The 19549-nt window shown below is 37.4% G+C and overlaps 1 long non-coding RNA gene across 1 annotated transcript; it reads right to left on the bottom strand.

The window, feature by feature from the left end:
• Window positions 1-4302: 4302 nt before the first annotated feature.
• LOC307028831 lies at window positions 4303-5557 on the bottom strand. The gene is made up of 3 exons (XR_013805125.1): window positions 5360-5557; window positions 4557-4749; window positions 4303-4451 (listed from the first exon to the last, which is right to left on the bottom strand). It is a non-coding gene; the product is annotated as an uncharacterized lncRNA (long non-coding RNA).
• Between the last annotated feature and the right edge of the window lie 13992 nt (window positions 5558-19549).

Raw genomic sequence — 19549 nt, 5'->3', positions numbered from 1 at the left:
AAAAAATGTGTGCCATCACAATTTCTAAAGCCCAAGCTGATACCCCTTTGCTTTCTATAATCCAACCAGCATCAAATTAGCAATATCAGCACATGTTTACAATTGAGAAGCACTAGGTAATATTCAACATATTTGGTTGGAAAATAAATAGATAATTAAAATATCTAATGTTTTGTTTCTGTAAATTAACAAATACCAGATCTGCATGTTCACACTTCACCAGAAGCCGAGATCAATGTGTGCCTCTCGTTGCTTTTTTCAGACTCTGGGAGGTCAATTACTCACTTTGAGTTTTCTTTTAAATCCTCTGCGACAACTGACCTTGCAAAATGGCTTTTGTCAACATCTCTGCATCATAATTTATTCTCAACAACACAGCCATGGCTGCGCCAGTGAAGCATCATTCAAATTGGTCATCTAGGCTAATCTGATACAAACGTCAATTTATTAAATAAATCACCTCTCATGCCTCGTCTGAATGAAATAAAGTATTTTAAGAAAACAATTTTGATTAAGGTCACAACTTTAGATGCACAGCTATCCTGTCTCCAGTCAGGCATGCCGGGTGAGGTTACGGAGCAAATACTTTCCCAGGAGGCTACACATTTCAGAGCATTCTGCCGTTTGGTCAACATGAATGTGCCTGTCTCTATTCTTCTAATAAAGACCAAAAAAACAGCCTACTTCAATCCCTAAAGAGTTTTTCTTGTTTTGTTCCATGGCATAGTTGCGTCATTAATTCGCCCCACATGCTTCTATGTCTAATAAATGGTAATTGCTAACTAGTGACTTAATGACTACTACACTTCATCGTACTAGTCTACCGTTAGCTTATCGGTTTGAAGTCATGGGACTGTGATGTAGGCTGTTTATAGGCCAAAGCTGGCTTTTGACTTCTTGCAATTGCATAAACGCTTAAAAAACGATATAGCCGTGTTAAAATTCAGAATTTATCCCGCTAAATTTCTTTTGCAAATATTATAAACGTTTTTTTCTGCCACAAAGCTTATGTTATGCTATCCAAAATCCAATGGAGAAATCCCATAGTTTTTCTTCGGGGGAGCCCTTGTATATGTCATCCTGCACCACTATCACATTTTACATTTCTTAGTTGAATTGATGACAGTGTATTTGATAGGCATTACAGTTTTTTTTACTGCGTTTGTACAATCACACTTTCGATAGACGCTCTTTGTAAAAATAAATGTACATCCGACCTACACTATGACTTTTGTATTACTTTCCTTTTGCTGAGCTTTGACAGTTATAATTAAATAGATTATTATTGTATATCATACTTTAAAATGAATTGCAACACACTAAACTGTGACTTTTTATGACTATGTATGTGGCTTAACATACTGTAATTTATTTCAAATGTATTCATGACATACTATGACAAAGGCAATGTTTGTATTTTCAAAGAGAGAAAACATACACACAGTATGTACACAGTATGTGGGTACTGTGTTCGGCTGTAAAAAGAGTGAACACAAGCTTAATGGATAGCATAATGGAGGTCTTGTTCATGAAATTAGTCCAAGCTTAATGTGAGCAGAAACTCTTCATCTGACTGTCACAATATATTTGTTCGTATATACCCAATATGAGGAGGAAAAATAAAAACAGCTGTTGTGTAATTTTCTGCCAAGTATATAGCCTGTGCATGTTGTGTGATTCTTGTCAGTTTGGCAGGCAGACAACCATCTACTCTGCACCATATCTTTATGTAATTGCTACAATCACGGAGGGGATTTGACATGTCTGACAGCATCATGCACATAATAGTGTTCTTCTTCAGTGTATAAAAGAACTCTCTAAGAAGACTGATGGGACTAAACAAAAGCAACATCTTCTACTGATAAACCACATTAGCCATTGATGCATGCTAAGCAAAGCCACATTACGTAAAATGGTTAGACAAAGAATACAATATCTGGTGCCAAAAATGTTGCGGGTGCAGAGGCAGACAAGTTATTTTTCAAGTTATTGTTATAGTTTTATTATTTTTTTGTTTTTTTTATTGAAATTCTTGTTAATAGGAAATGCTTTTGAACACCTTTTATTTTACCATATTGCTTTTACCTAATTACAGTCCTGTTTCCCCTGAAATAAAACTGATGATGTGGGGTCCAAAATATACATTTGGCTAACCGGCCAATGTGACTCTCTCTCTCCTCTGCTAAGGCTTAGTTCATAAGAAATATAAAATTATATGGCAAACTAACATTAACAATATAAGATTGCATACATATTTTTTTATTTTTCGCTTTGCTACGGCCAATTGGCTTGCTACTTCCTTACTGCGAGTTGGACCTAGGTACCCCTTAACAAAAACACACCTGTTTGCTATCTTGGCTCTTTAACGGTGGAACAAACTCACCATTGTAGCAAGACTGCTGAAATACCTAACATCTTCAGTCACATTTTAGACTCAGCCTGTCCTTCTACAAAAAAAGACCAAATAGGTTGATTGTTTTAAGCAGCTTAGATTACGACCCATAGCCACCTTTTAAAGTGTAGCACCTCTAGTGGTCGTGTAAGAAACAACATGCTCCCGTTTATTCGTTTATTCACAAATAACCCTCTCTGGAAAATCCTAAATTGTAGAATAGTTTGGCCATTGAAATGTTTTTTGATTAGATTTCTAGCGAGAAGTGCATATTGTATTTTTAGAATCCACGTCCACTGGATGTGTAGGATCTATAGTTTGATAGATATTTACGAAGATGATCTGAGGACTCGTCAAGATAACGTGTATGTAGCTTCCATGTAAAGTTAGCGTGGGTGAAAACAGTATTTCCGGTCTCAAAGTTTTCATAATAAAACCGGATATATTCCCCTCACCGTCAAATGGTTACACAGTGATATCTGCATTGCTCATCCACAAAAAAACATCAGTTTATCCTTGTTAATTGCATAGTATTGATTGGTTTAAATTGTGTACAATGATTTTGTGTTTTTAACCTTCGATTCAGAGAAACAAATAGTTTTTTAGGAGTTTAGACACTACAGTTTCCGAAGACATACAGTACCCAGAATCCACAGCTATCGTTTGGGATTACAACATCCGCCTTGCTTTACAAACCTCGTGATTAGTCATCAAGCCCTGTGATTGGATGTTGGAGTGGCAGTGCGACAAGGTTACGCTCAGCGTCAACAGCTCTTTGAAATGGAATGGAACCACGGCAGACTTTCCCAAACTGGACTTGGACGGGTCCAGCCCCCGGCTCCAGCACCCCCGACGTTTTTGTATTTCCCACAATTAGAAGTTGCCAGTATTAAACTGTGTACACCCTGGAGGTTTAGGGGATACGAAACACAGTGGTGTTATCAAATGTAACATATAATTAATAAATGGGTGAAATAATATACCCACATGACACCTAAGGTCAGGAGAGCTTTATTTAACAGCTGGTCTTATGTCTGTGACCCCTCCTGTTGTTCATTCCCAGGTAAAAAAATAGTATGCTTAAATTATACTTTTTGAAGAATGTACTAAGTACACTTTTAGATAAATGTGCTTTTTTGGTCACATTCAAGTATAATAAAGTGTACTCAAGTAGTACTGGAGTACTACTTAATCATTAGTTGAGTATACTTGAAGTGTAAATAGTGTGCTAAATTGGCACAACTTTTTGTAAACTTTAAGTGTACCAAAGCACAACCGTTAAAATCATGATTTGTGTGCATTCGAAACACACTTTAAGTACAATTGTATTGTATCACCAGTGTGTTGGAAATATACTTAAAAGGGCATTCAGCTCAATTCATAGTAATTCATAAGTGTGTTTTCAACATACTATTTTCATACTTATTCAATCACACCTGTTATATTTCCAATTAACTTCAAATGCACTTTCTGACTGTATTTAATACTTTTAAATTGTGCTATTATGTTAATAAAAATATATTTATAGTAAGGTTCTATAACAATTTAAGCACCATAAATCCATGTATTTTAAGTATAATATTATTATACTATAATGTAGAGTAGAAGTGTGTGGTATCACTGCTTATACTACAGAATAGAAGTGTATTTTAAGTACAATAATGTTACCACTGCAAGTACTGCGTTATGTGTTACAGAAGCATACATACAATACATCACTATTATACTTCATACACTTTAAGCTACTTCCGGATACCACTTAAGTACACACCAAGTGTGCTATTCTGTTTCATGACAAATTGCACTTCAATTATGAGAAAAACATAATTGTAATGACATAAACATAACAACAAACCAAAAAACGTGTTTATACTAAATGTAACAATTAACAAAACATGATGGCTAAACTGACTAACTAACTTGCGAAGTTTATATAAACTAAATGGTGGCCATCAGTGAGGAGTAACGTTGCTTGTATATCTCCCGTTGTTGCATTTCCTCCGCAGCAGGGCCCGGATTGCACTCACCTCGGTGCCCGGAAATGTTTCTCTCACGGTGTCTTACAAAACAAGAAGGAAGCATGGGATTTAATACTTGATAATATAGACAATATATTAGATTGAAATTCATTCATAATGATAACATTAATACAGAATATCTGTACCAATAATGGCATTGACTTTCTCCGGGTCAAGGGTCTCTGCGGTTTTCCCCTTCCCAGTAAGGGTAGACTTCGCCAGGGTCTCTTTCCCAAAGATTAGCATTGCTAGTTCCTGGGCAAAGAGAGACATCCTTCTGTTGCCTAATCTGTGGAAGAGGCGTGAGGAGACCTGGATGGAGGAGTTGCCTTGGAACATCTGTAAAAACAAAGAGGTGGATTAAAACAAGATAAATTACAAATATTGTACCTGTACCATCAAATGAACTTGAATGCTTTGCTATATTTTAAACACACTGGAGATATAATATAATAGTCATGCAAGTGTATTTCTAATGGCAACAAAACCTATTTATAAAGGTAAATGGACTGTACTTGTAGAGCTCTTTATCTGGTCAGCAGACTACTCAAAGCACTTTTACACCACATATTACATTCACACACATTCATACACTGTTGGCGGAATATAAACCATCAGAGGTAACACATTCACTCATATCCACACACCAATGCGCAATTTGGGGTTAGGTGTCTTGCTCAGGGACACAACAGCGCATGGCTGCCGGTGGTGGGGTGGGTGTCGAACCACCGACCTTCCGATTGGTAGCTGACCTGCTCTACCACAGCCGTCCCCCGTTATCAAGTCAAGGTGTACTCAAACAGTACTCGAGTACACTTCTGTATATTATGTGGGGCAGCTCTCGTCTTGGCTTCAAGGATGTGAAAATACAATTCCAATGATCCGCAGTGATTCATTTTTTATAGAACAATAGCAATAGAGTATCATTACTACAGTATGTTGGTCGTACCAAATCGTTACTGCCAGTATTGCGGCCAGTTTGCTGGGAGTCACCGTGGCCACTACTGGAACAAGATCCTGATGAGGACGACCCTGAAATGTTGTCCAGTGCTGTCTTCATGGTAGCCACCAATCTTGGCATCTCTAAAAAGTGGGTATAAAAAAGTATCCAGGTGTAAATAGCAAATTCAGACATAAAATAGTGTCAACCGCAAAATACTATGTATACTATGTATATCTCTTTTTGACCGTTAGAGCTAATAGAATCGAGGGGACGTTCCTAAAATCCATCTAAACATGGCCCATTGGTGAATGAGTGCTGCACCCCGGAACCGGAAGCTGCGATACGCTCTGGCTGCTATCATTAGCAGCTAATATGAAATATCCGGTTTTTACATAAAAATGGAATTAAGTATTATCAGTAATACTTTCTAAGTGACACAGACACATAGGATTAACCTTCATCCGCGTTTTTATCGTTTTATAATAATAAAATAATAAGTAATAAGGCTATTTTTTACCGTGAGTTCTAGGCTAAATTTGTTAGCATTTTTTCGCTCAGGGCTAATTTAGATGCTTCTTGTGAGACTTGTGCTTTAATTCGGAAAAAAATGGTTCATATCTTCAGTTAGCTAAGTTTTTTTTCTTGCACGAAAGTGGGGGGAAACTATTCTACACCCCGTGCAACTGTGTGTTGGAGCATAAGAGAAAACGGTGACGACCCACTTTGATTCATTCAAACATTCGAAAATGCTTTCTGCTCCTGCGGACAAGAAAGCCAAACAACTCACGTTCACCGAGGCATCAACCTCCAAAACCCTCTCGAGGGCTACAAGAAACGAGGTGAGTAGCCTACAAGACTGAAGCTGGTCGGATAAGGAACGAGTAAATGAAAACAGAATGAGGCGGAGAAGTGTGTGTGTGTGTGTGTGTGTGTGTGTGTGTGTGTGTGTGTGTGTGTGTGTGTGTGTGTGTGTGTGTGTGTGTGTGTGTGTGTGTGTGTGTGTGTGTGTGTGTGTGTGTGTGTGTGTGTGTGTGTGTGTGTGTGTGTGTGTGTGTGTGTGTGTGTGTGTGTGTGTGTGTGTGTGTGTGTGTGTGTGTGTGTGTGTGTGTGTGTGTGTTGGAGAGAGTGTGATTAAACTAGCCCAATTGCTTTTACAATAAATAAACATCTAATGTGTTTAATTGAATAGTAAAGGGGTTTAACGTTTGTGGCAGGTTGTGTTTGAGAGAGAATAAATAAGACAGCCCAATATTTAAAAAAATATATATTCCTTTTTTGACACTTTCCGCATATTTCGCAACTTCCCGCAATTTCACCGCATAAAATCACATAAAAATCCTGCATGTTTAATCGCATAAACAAGGATTTTAGCCCACACAATCAAGGGTTTTTGCCCGCGTTTTTGCCAGGGTCTATATATTCGACGTTAAATACTTTGTCAGACTTCATATTTATCTGTGGATAACCCCAACGTTTCTTTCTTACTCAAAAGAAGACTTTAACTTAAAGTATTATTTAATGTTTAAATAAAGCCTTATTAGTTTGAGTGTTTTGCACATCCTCCTGTTAATATCTTTGGACGTCTGGCTGCTGTTTTATTATAGAGATCACTACAGTATCTTCTTGATATTTTCAATTATTTAGACACTACACTACCCAGAATCCCCTATCGTTTGGGACTACAACCTCCGCCTTGCTTTACAAATCCTGTGTTTAGTCATCAAGCCCTGTGATTGGATGTTGGAGTGGCAGTGAGACAAGGTTATGCTGAGCGTCGCAGCTCTATGAAATGGAATGGAACCACGGCAGACTTTCCAAAACTGGAATTGGACGGGTCCAGCCCCCGGGTCCAGCTAAATATGGCAGTAGCCATCGATCATCTTAAGATAAGATAAGATATACTTTATTGTTCCCAAGTTGGGAAATGTTTTTGTTACAGCAGCATGTACTACTTTGTTCTACTCCACTACAATTCAGAGGTTAACCTGGTATTTTTACTCCACTACATTTATTTTAGTTACTTTGCAGATTCTGATTAATGATGTGAAATATAAACAACCCTTAAATCAGACTTTAGTTACACCTGACTCAAATTCAGGGAAGGTGATTGTCAAGTGTCAAAATAAACTATGCAATATATTGGACGTTAAGTACTTTGTCAGACTCCATATTTATCTGTGGATAACCACAACGTTTTTTTTCTTATTCAAAAGAAGACCTTAACTTGAAGTATTCTTTAATGTTTAAATAGAGCCTTATTAGTTTGTCTGTTTTGCACATCCTCCTGTTAATATCTTTGGACGTCCTGCACTAAACTGTTTTATTGTAGAGATGACTACAGTATCTTCTTGATATTTTCTATTCTATATTTCTATCATGCTTTCTACTTTCCCTCAATTTTGTATGTAGGCTACTCTTAATATTTAAATGTTTTCATCAAATAAAACGTATTCAACAACAAAATTCAATAAGGTGCTTTAACCACTAGGCGGCGCGGGTTAAAAAACCAGTGTTGTAGTTAATAAAACATAATAAAATCAAACATAATATGACTATTAACCTTATTGCGAAATTAAAACAGAACGGTAAAGGAAAATACAGTGTCAGTCTCTCGATTTGAAGCTTATGCATTGTACCATGAACCTGTATTGACCTGTAACAGTCAACTGCATGAGGAGTTGGAAAGGTAGTAAATAATATCTTTAAAAATTACAAAAAAATCCCTTTCTATCAGCTGTATACTGTTACTGATACTGTAAGGAGACGTATTGTGTGAAAAGAAATGGAAGATGTTGTTTAATTGCTAATATATTTATGATCCACGTCACATATTCAGTTTTGGCGTTATTTCTTAGTTTGTCAAAAGGTCTTCTGATCAGGGCTCTATAAATAAATATCTACGGCAGATATGTAATATTTAATGCAGCCGAACCGTGTATTACAATGCCGTTATGTGATGACTTCCAAAGAGAAAAGGAAGAACACTCGGAATAAAGTATTATTTTATTTTAAAAAAATGTTTTTCCGATTTCATATCGGATAAACACCATATCCCGACATGCATTGCGGCAATGTTTTAGCCTATCAAAACCTCTGAAAAAAGAAAGGTGTCTCTCTGAATCGAAAGAGAAAAACCTATGGGAAAAACACAAAAGCATTGCACACAATTTAAACCAATGAATGTCGTATAATTAACAAGGATAAACTGATGTTTTTTAGTTGATTAGTACTGCAGATATCACTGTTAAATCATTTGATCATTGGATTTATTATGAAAAGGTAGAGACCGGAAATACAACACACTCTCACTCCATAATCGTCCAGGAGCGACGTTTGGTCAGGGTCCCGTGGCGTGCAGTTGTGACGCTCCTAGGCTCCTTCAGCTTCATAAAGGGACGCAAATAGCTTTCAACTGATTGCAATGTATTCCCATCTGCGGCGGGATTTGACGCTCATGGAAGCACGGCATTCGTTTGTGTCGGCTGCCCTTAAAGGCAATGTGAGCGTCCATTCCCATTGGATAACGGAGAATTGTACACCCGGAAGTAAGTATTCCCCTTACTGTCAATTGATTTTACAGTCTGCACTACTCATCGACTAAAAAACACCAGATTATCCTTGTTAATTACACAACATTGATTGGTTGAAATTGTGTGCAATGCTTTTGTATTTTTCCCCTTCGATTCGGAGAAACAAATATTTTTTCGGAGTAAAGGATGGCAGAAGACACTACACTACCCAGAATCCCCAGCTATCGTTTAGGACTACACCATGTGATTAGTTCTCAAGCACTGTGATTGGTTGACCTCCAACTGCATTCCATATGTAAAAGATAAAATCATACTTTATTCAGCAGTGCTTGCTTTACTCTTTGAAAGTCATCACATGAATGCATTGTAATAAATGGTTCGGCTGCATTAAATATATTAAACATCTGTCGTAGTTCTTTATTTTTATTTATCTACAGAGATCGGGCTCAGAATAGACCGGAAACTATTCTTTTACCGTTCTGTTTTAATTTCACAATAAAGTTAGTAGTAATATTTTGTTTTGATATTATTGTTTGTTATTAACTACTAGACCGCTGGGTCATGTTAAGACCATCTTTTCTGTGTTGCTGTGGGTTTTTTCCATCGCTTTTGTGTTACAAATATCAAAACAATAACTAAATATATCCGTCGTAAACTAAACCAGAAACAGCAGTATATTTTATTATCTTTTCAATTTACACACGGCATCTATTGCACGTCTGTCCGTCCTGGGAGAGGGATCCCTCCTCTGTTGCTCTCCCTGAGGTTTCTCCCATTTTTCCCTTTAAACTGTGGGGTTTTCTCTGGAAGTTTTTCCTTGTACGATGTGAGGGTCTAAGGACAGAGGGTGTCGTATTGTCATACTGATATTCTGTACAAACTGTGAAGTCCACTGAGACAAATGTAACATTTGTGATATTGGGCTATATAAATAAACATTGATTGATTGATTGACAGTGTGACATGTATACATAAAACAAAACAAAAAGGGCCTAGATAAACGTGGTATACATTAAACAAAACCAAAAGGGCCTAGATAACCGGGGTATTGTTGGAGATTTGGAGGATGTTGAAAACCAACTTCGTCTCCGCGTGTCGTTTGATAAGCTGGGTGAATTCGGGAAAAGAAAGGGATTAAGAAACACCAGAATACAAGTTAAACAATAATCCTGCTTTAATGATATACAGTAACGATACAAATACAAATACAAAGAAATCACGAAGCACTCTGCAGAGTACTCCGGGCTCAGGTTCTACCACCGTGTGAGACAGGTCTCAGGAACGGCCGGTGAAAAACAAGAGCGCGAACCAAAGGAAAACACAGTCTTTCATACTAAAACACAGGAGGAGGAGGTGTACGTGCTTTCCCCCAGAGGTCATCTTATTGGCAGAGACCAACACATGGCCTGTCGCACCCAATCAGTGCGACACAGCAGCTTGTAGCCAGCACACACACCTCCCGTTTATGGCCCTTTGTCCCTGTGTCCATCTTCCCGCCTCCTGACTGCCACACACAAGTTAAAAGTATGTTTTAAGATATAGTTGTTATAGTTGGCTAAATATACGTAATACATGTTAATTACTTTCATATCAATAACAACGAGGAACACATTACCTATGCTCTTAAGCAGTATTAGAGATGCTTTTCAAATAGTCAAACTTCTCACAGGCCCCATATAGAGAACACACTTATTTGTCTTACAGCCTTTCCATTTGTTTGAGCTATTGTTCACATCTTTACTTCAAATAAAAGGTTTCACATTGTATATTTCCAGCTTCCTTTACACATACTGCTATTATTAACACAAAGTAACCAACCACACACCTCTATTGAAAACAAGTCGATTCCCCTGACAATTGATATGCTGAAACTCCTCGGAATGCGCTCCCTCCCCCACCTCTCTCGTCCCTGTCATAAAAACTGCTTCCATTTCATATAGAGTAATAAAAGATGTTTAAGCTAATTTCTCCACAATGTTTGTAGCCATTTAGTACCCACACATGAAAGAATAAGAACAGAGGTATAGTTGACCAGTAATCCTGTAGCACATATATTTTACTGCAATGAAAACACCCACACATCTGCTACAAGATTGTGTAACGCACACCCTTCTTTTACGAGGGAAACATTCCAAAGTCTTGGCCCTATTCCCAAATAAGGGTGTCCCATGCTCCCATCTCTTCTCTAAGCACAAGGACTTCACCTCAATATATTGGGGGAGGGAAAAGATACTTTGTCCCTTCAAATTTAACACACATGAACATATATAAGGTGACATTAAAATGAATATACCAGATTTAACTTTCCTGCCATAACACGTTACTTTAATCCTTCAAATAATTCAAATAATCCTTCAGTATACAGTTTAAAATGTTAATATATTTAATTTAAAGTGTTCAAAGTGCAGTTTCAGTGCAAGTCAGTTGAATCGATCTTAAGTTGGCGTGACGTTGAAGTCGTGCGACCCTGCTGCTGTACTGGCTTGTAGTTCGTTTATAGCATAACGTTAGCATTTCGCTTTTGGCGACTAGATTTATGATTCAGAAATTATAAAAGTAGGGTTGACATGTGGAGATTATCCGGCTGAACAAAACGTGATCCCTCTCTTAAATGTGTGTTAACCACAGACCTTATTTCGAGCTATTTTCCAAAATCCTATGGAGAATTTGCATTGGTTTTTCAAGAAGGAACCGGAAGAAGTTTACTTCCGGGTTTTACGACGCGTCACTGCGGTTCTCTATTAATATCTAATAATAAAAATAATGAAATTCAATAACATGCTTTAACCACCAGGTGTCCCTTTCTATCAGCTGTGCACCTTTATGGTGTAAATACAGCCTATCTACCAATTGGATCAAATATAAAAGTCAGCCGAATTAATGTTGATCCTGCAAAGAGACATATTGTGTGAAAAGAAATGTAAGATGTTGTTTAATTGCTGATATATTTATGATCCACGTCACGTTTTCAGTGTTGGCGGCAGTTCCTCATGTTTGTCTAGAAGTCTTCTCATGAGGGCTCTATAAATAGAGAACTACGGCAGATATGTAATATTTAATGCAGCCGAACCGTGTATTACAATGCCGTTATGTGATGACTTTCAAAGAGAAAAGCAAGCACACTCGGAATAAAGTATTATTTAATTTTTTTTAAATGTTTTCGGTCTATTTGTTAATGACGATGTGATGTGAGATGTGAGACTGGAATTGCACAGGGGAAAATAACGTATCTTTAGATGCGGATTTTGTTAAACTAATATCTTTGCGCTGTGGACCAATATTGACGGGGAAGGGGGTAGCAATAAAGATAACACCATTAAACAGTTACACAACATAAGAGAAATAATATCGATAGCAGCGTCCCTAGCAACCACCTTGGTAACAATGAAAACGTTCTATGGACGCAATTTCCTGAAGTAATCTTCGTAATAACTAGCAAACTAAAGATCATGTACATCCACTGCACACATAATCTGAAATAACAACTCATATTTCTCGCATCAAATGACATCAAAACGCATTTTAATTGCCAAACTAACTTTAAAATAGGCATTTTCCACCGAGAATAAAACGAAGTTCGGCCATGTTTTTTTTTTCTGCAGGGAGAAATGTGAAGATCACGTGACATAGACGCCAGCCATTGGAATGAATGGTGAAAAAAAACGGGGTTTGTCAAACAGAGCAGATGGTGTAGTCCTAAACGATAGCTGGGGATTCTGGGTAGTGTAGTGTTTTCTGCCATCCTTTACTCCGAAAAAATATTTGTTTCTCCGAATCGAAGGGGAAAAATACGAAAGCATTGCACACAATTTCAACCAATCAATGTTGTGTAATTAACAAGGATAATCTGGTGTTTTTTAGTCGATGAGTAGTGCAGATATCACTGTAAAATCAATCGACAGTAAGGGGAATACTTACTTCCGGGTGTACAATTCTCCGTTATCCAATGGGAATGGACGCTAACATTGCCTTTAAGGGCAGCCGACACAAACGAATGCCGTGCTTCCATGAGCGTCAAATCCCGCCGCAGATGGGAATACATTGCAATCAGTTGAAAGCTATTTGCGTCCCTTTATGAAGCTGAAGGAGCCTAGGAGCGTCACAACTGCACGCCACGGGACCCTGACCAAACGTCGCTCCTGGACGATATGGAGTGAGAGTGTGTTGGGAAATACTGTTTTCAACCCGTAACTTTACATGGAGGCTGCCGCATACCTCTTATCATCTTCGTAATATCTATCAAACCATAGATCATACATATTGACTGGAAGTGGATTCTAAAAGTACAACATAAACTTCCCGCTAGAAAAAAAAAATTGCCAAACTATCCTACAATTTAGGATTTTACAGAGAGGGTTATTTGTGAATAAACGACCATCTGTAACGTTTGCATTCAACGGGGGCACTAGAAGGCAAAAACTTTAAAACGTAATTATAGGACGTATTAAGCGCTTGAACAAACGACATATTTGGTCGTATGAGTTGGAGGACTTGCTGCTTCGACTGCACTACGGCCATTAAAACCAAATGCAAACCTAAAATAGTTTGGCATATTTTAAGCGAATGTACTTGCACGTTTATTGCTTCTCTTGAGTTTGTATCTTAATGATCTGTCGCAAATATTTTTAAGTAGATTTGGATTTTTTTAAATCGTCCGCTAAATGAAATGTTCCCGTAATGTTTTAGCTTGGTGTTACAATTCACTATTGGTTGTGCCAGTAGCCTTTGCCAATAGTGTACAACTAGTGATGTAATGTAACCAAGTACATTTACTCAAGTACTGTACTTAAGTTTAATTTTGAGATACTTTGCTTGAGTATTTCCATTTGTTGCTACTTTGTATTTCTACTGTTGTGTCCCGTCAATTATGTTAGTTTGTTATGTATTTGTCACGTTCATGTTTGTTTTGTTTGTTTCACTTCCTGTTTTATCTTGTACTCCTTGTCTCATTCCAGGTGCCTTTACTTCCTTGGTTCTTGTTTCCCGCCATCGTCAGCGTCTGCCCCGCCCCTGATTGTTTCCACCTGTTCCCACTTACCTCTTGTATATATTGTCCTGTCCCCCCTTGTCTATTGTCAGTTCGTCTTGTTCGTCATGCCAAGAAGTCAGATCCAAGCAGCCATAGAGAGACCAAGTACCTTTTGAGATATCCTCCATGAGAGTGTTTTGTTTTGTGACCGTTTTGTCACTCCCTCTGTAAAGAGTGGTTCTTTGTTTTTGATCCATTAAAGTTTATTTTTCTTCAAACCTTTTCGTCTCCGGGTTGTGCAATTGAGTCCTCATATCAGTGAATCACGGTTCCTAACATCTAGCCCACTAAAGTTTAGAGGAAAAGCGTGTACTTTTACAACACTACATTTATTTAATATCTTTAGTTACTTTGCTGATTTGGATTAATAATGAATAATACAATGAAATATAAACCCCTTAAATAAGACTTTAGTAACACCTGGAGTAAATTCACAAGCTACCCTGCAGCATACAAAGTAAGGAAAACTGGCTGCACCCTTCCCAGCTTTGATAACACCTTAATGATTATATAACTATTATCAAAATAATAGTACTTTTACCTCTGGTACTTTAAATATAATATTAATAAAAATATGGTGGAAAAGTTAATTAATTTCAGGAATTCAATTTAGAAAGGTGAAAGACATTTATTTTATAGATTCATTAAACACAAAATGAATTATTTCTAGCGTTTATTTGTTTCAATATTGATGATTACCCAACATTCAGTATCTCAGAAAATTAAAATATTACATAAGACCAATAAACAAAACTGATTTTTAATATGTTCATGTGTATGCACCATGGTATGCACTCAGTGCAGTGTTTGGTTGGGTCTCTTTTTGCATGAATAACTGCATCACTACCATGGAGGCGATCAGCCTGTGGCACTGCTGAGGTGTTATGGAAGCCACGGTTGCTTCGATAGCGGCCTTCTGCTCTTCTGCGTTGTTGGGTCTGGTGTCTCTCCTCTTCCTCTTGACAATACCCCATACATTCTCTACGGGGATCAGGTTCAAGCTAGTTTGCTGGCCAATCAAGCAAAGGTATTGGTACTGTGGGCAGTGTGGGCAGGGTCCAAGTCCTGCTGGAAAATGAAATCAGCATCTCCATAAAGCTTGCCAGGAGAAGGAAGCATTAATTGCATCATCGTATCCAGGATGTGATACAACTGTTGCATTCTTCTTGTCAAGCCTCTCCAGAACCACCCCAAAACTCCAGAGACAACGTCAGAAGACTCGTGCTAAGGAGAAAATTAGCTGCATGCAGGGGCGCCGTAAGGGGGTGAAAAGTTAGGACGATTCTAAGGGCCCGTGACTGACAGGGTCCCAAAAATTGTAGAACATTAAGAAAAAATGTTTAAGTAACCTTTCATTAATCATCAATAATTAACATTAATATAACATTATATTGATAATATACTCACTAAATTTACAATTCATTTCACTTTTTTTGTTCGAAAAGTTAATTATCCAAAGCCTCTGTACAGTATACCCCCTCTATTTACATGTAATGGTTTGGTCCTGTCTCAAAACGCTGTGCGGCACCGCTCTTTCTAGCAGAGTGAGAGCATGTGAGGCAGGGATGCGAGTACTTACGTATGTACGATGTCTCAACGACTAACAAAGTCAGGCTTTCAAAAAAGAAAAGAAAGGAGAGAAAGACAAGAGAGAGTGAAAGTATGTCACCCAGTTTTGCTCTGATTTAACACCACCATCAGGCCTTTTCATTTCCATTTCCGTTTTGTTGTCCATTTACACTTTAATACCCGCTTATTTTGTAGTTGGTAGGCTACTTATATTTAATTAGAAAATCTGCAGCTTATGTTATTTTTTTTGTGATAGCATTTTTATAAATGATAATATTGGTGTTAATGTTCACTTTATTTTAATTTAAGTGGTCATGTATATTTAAGTTATATTTATTTTGATTTATGAATGTTCCATTCAAAAATGTTATTAAAAAGGTATGTACACCATAAAAGATGACTATTGAGGTCTATTGTCAGGAATGTTAGTGTTATATCAAATAGTGAATTCTACTGCAGCAGAATGTTGCAGTAGAATTTGCAGTCTGCACAGTGTTATATGTTCACAGCTCAGTGTCAGTAAATATTGTGCAGTTAGTATTGGACTACAAGATAGATGCAAGCCTGTGCAGGTAGAGTTATTTAAAGCATAAATGAGTCAGTTGGGTTCTGGAGGTGTGGTTACAGCAATTGTGCTTGGTTTGCGTGGCCTGTGCCTGGTGGTGGGGCCCAATGTGATATATTTTCATGGGGCCCAAAATCCCTGGCGGCGCCCCTGGCTGCATGGTCTATTGCTCAGTGTTTCAAAATCCTCATTTTAGAAGAAAAGTCCATTTGGAAAATCAAGGTCCCAGGGTCCGGCGAAAGGGTGGAGAGGCTCAGAATCTAAGTTGCTTGAAGTCCAGTGTGAGGTTTGCACATTCAGTGATGATTTTGGGAGCCTTTAAGTCTTATGTAATATTTACATTTTCTGTGATAAGGATCTTTTGTTCCAAGCCATAATCATCAAGATTAAAACAAATAAACGCTTGAAATAATTAACTATGTGTTTAATTAATCTATATATTATATGAGTTTCAACTTTTAAATTGAAATTCTGAAATTGATTAACTTTTCCACAATATTCAAATGTATTGAAATGCACCTGTATGAGGTCTGAGTACTTCTCCCACCTCTTTCTCGATACCAATGAAGAAGAGACTGCAGACATAACAGGCTGAAATATCTCTTTTGAATTATATTTTTTGTTACCCAATCATATTCTCCAGAATTCATTAAAATGTTGATACATTTAAATGTCGACCTAGCCAAGCAAATGACAGACATATAAATGTTGCCAGACTATTTGATTTGAAAAGCTACTTTGAATATGAATGCATAATAACAAATATAAGGGGAGCATCCGAAGACGTGAAGTAGCTTCACTTGGAGGGGTGGGGGTCTTGTTGACAATTACATCAAATATCATGGTGGTGGATACACATTGATATACAGGCTACATTTCAATTGATAGATTGTAACAATTAGCATTTTAATATCTCCTATATCACATAATGACCATGATTTATCCGGGAGAGAAAGACAGGGTTGAACAGTATCAAAGACTCAACGGTTACTTTGCTAAAAGCTGTGATTTCTGGCTTTTAAAGCTATACTGAATGTAGTTAAGATACAACTACTGATCTCTGAGGGGGGGATGAAGGTTGTTAAAGTAGAAAAAACAGGAATTAGTGTAGATAAGGGAATAGAGCCATGAAGCAACTAATGGGAAGTAAAACAAAAGATAATAACGAGGGTGATAAACAAATGCAGCCCACCATTACAACATGTTTGGAAAATAAAATGGGAAAACAGTCATTAACATTTATGTTGCTCTCTTAAGGCAAACACAGTATAAAAACACAGAAATAGAATTAAACTAGGGACACAAGGAATACAAAGCAACCACGTTTAAGCCACAGTATTAATAAATAGTTTGTTCTAAGGCTGTAGCATATATTTATATTATATCTTAGTCTTGGGGTTTGGTATTGTGATGTGGCAAGTGTTCTTCTTTTTAGTTTTAAAGGCTGCATTACACTGAATTCATGTCATGTTCTGAACCAACGAGAATGTTCTAGCTCTTCTGTTATTTGTCTTTGAAACACTTCACAGTCATTAGCCTGTTGAACCCCATCCCCCCGCCCCCGTGCGGAAAAACTCATCATCTGCAGGAAACAGCGTCTGAGGGCTGCTTAATATTTAATAAACTATGAATGTTTTATATCCATGTAACGGGAAGAAACTCCGCTAACTGATCTTTTTTCTTTTTTTTTTAAAAGCACAAAGCTATAGCACTGAGACTCCAAATTAGCCACGAGCGGAAAATTGCTAACGCATTACTGCACAGAAACTCACTCATAACACCCTTATTACTTATCGTAGCTGCACATCTAACCCATCAATTAGCATCGCGAGGAGACACAGAATCGATCGGTTCCTACATTATCACTCCATGATAAGAACTTGCGACTTTATAAACAAAAACAGACATTAAAACATGTGGCACTAGGTAGCTAAAACGGCAAAATGGCTTACCTTTGTCGTTGTCTTGTCAAAAGTGGTCTTCAATGGCATTAAAACGATAAAAACGCTGATGAAGATTGTAGGAGCCACATTTGAAGTATTTTTATGTGTTTGTTACAATACATGTTTTTTGATTCACTTGTCATTGGATTTGTGTGGTGACGTTTGTGGTTGTATCCAGTTGCTTTTACCTGCGCACTTTGTAATAGATGGAGGGGGAGTGAGCTGGGGAAGGACATTTTTTGTTGACTGCAAGCACGCATGCACGCGTAAAGGAATATATAGGCCTACGCATATGGATATGGAATGTTTTTGCTTTAGAAATAAAAGGTCAAACGCATTCTTTTGGAAAGACTGAGTTTTTGCGCGTCCACAGTGTTTTTTCTCTTGTTTAGTCCCTCGCGGCACTTTGTTTAAGATTACTGCCGCAATGAAGGTTAATCCATAGGTTAATCCAATATGTCTGTGTCCCTTTGAAATGATTTCTGATAATCCATCAGCAATAAACCGACTTTTCCATTTTCAGATGTCAGAGCGAGAGATAGGTTCGCTCTGGCCAAAACTGCATCCGCGAAGCCCCCACTTATTTTTGTTAAAGTGTGTGTGTATGTGGAAATTCCCCTTCGATTCTATTGGCTCTAATGGTTAAAAAGGGATGTCAATCACCAAAATTGACCAATGGGTTCCAGAGAAACGGCAAAAACGCCCATTTCCATTCTTGTTTTGCATCAATTTTGATACAGGGTACTTATTATATGTTTTAATTTGGATTCCTAAAGCTTTTAGTCTCATAACCCATCATTCAAGGGTGGTTTTCACTATAAGTAAAAACTTTTTCTTTTTTGGACGGACACTATAATTTACAATTTTTTACTATGTTCAATCTGAATTTTCTTTAAAATAAAAAAACATCTATATTGATACTGACTCTTCTACATCCAACTCACAGGTTTATCATTACTTTGGGAAAAAAGATTATTAATTTTCCCCTTTTAGAAGGGAAGATATGGTCAATTGTTCTGGAAATGTAATTTTCGAGACCTGAAAAACAGGGATGGGGTTCAACAGGTTAGAGTCTCATTATAAATGACTATTTATCCAATATGCAAGAGTCCCTTCATTCATCATTGGTATTATAGTCAACTAATGAAAGTCATCTGCTGTCCTCTGTATGGTCAAAATAAGGAATACAGCATTAAAGAATAGAAAGTAACTCTTCTGGACTTTAAACACTGCAGCACTTCCTCTCACAACCATGACTGTTGATGTTTCCACTTATCTGTTTCATTGGAACAAAATGTTTTTCTTGACATCAAGGCAGTTATTTTGCACTAAAGGCTATGTATAGAAAAAGCTTCAGGTAATTCTCTGGAGATAGTGATGGCATTGTTGATGATGATGCAGTTAATAATTGTAGCCTGACCAGCAGCTCAGTGTGGAAAGGATTGAGCCTGATTCCTTTACTTTCATCAGTAAAGATCTGAAGTTTTTATTTATTTAATGAATGTCACCTGCTCAGCTGAATCAGACAGACTATGACTCATCTCTTCTCCTGAATGTAGT

The sequence above is a fragment of the Notothenia rossii genome (assembly GCF_949606895.1).
Source record: "Notothenia rossii genome assembly, chromosome: 2".
Classification (NCBI taxonomy): Eukaryota; Metazoa; Chordata; class Actinopteri; order Perciformes; family Nototheniidae; genus Notothenia; species Notothenia rossii.
Note: the sequence above shows the minus strand (reverse complement) of the source record. Positions and strands in the feature narration are given on the sequence as shown.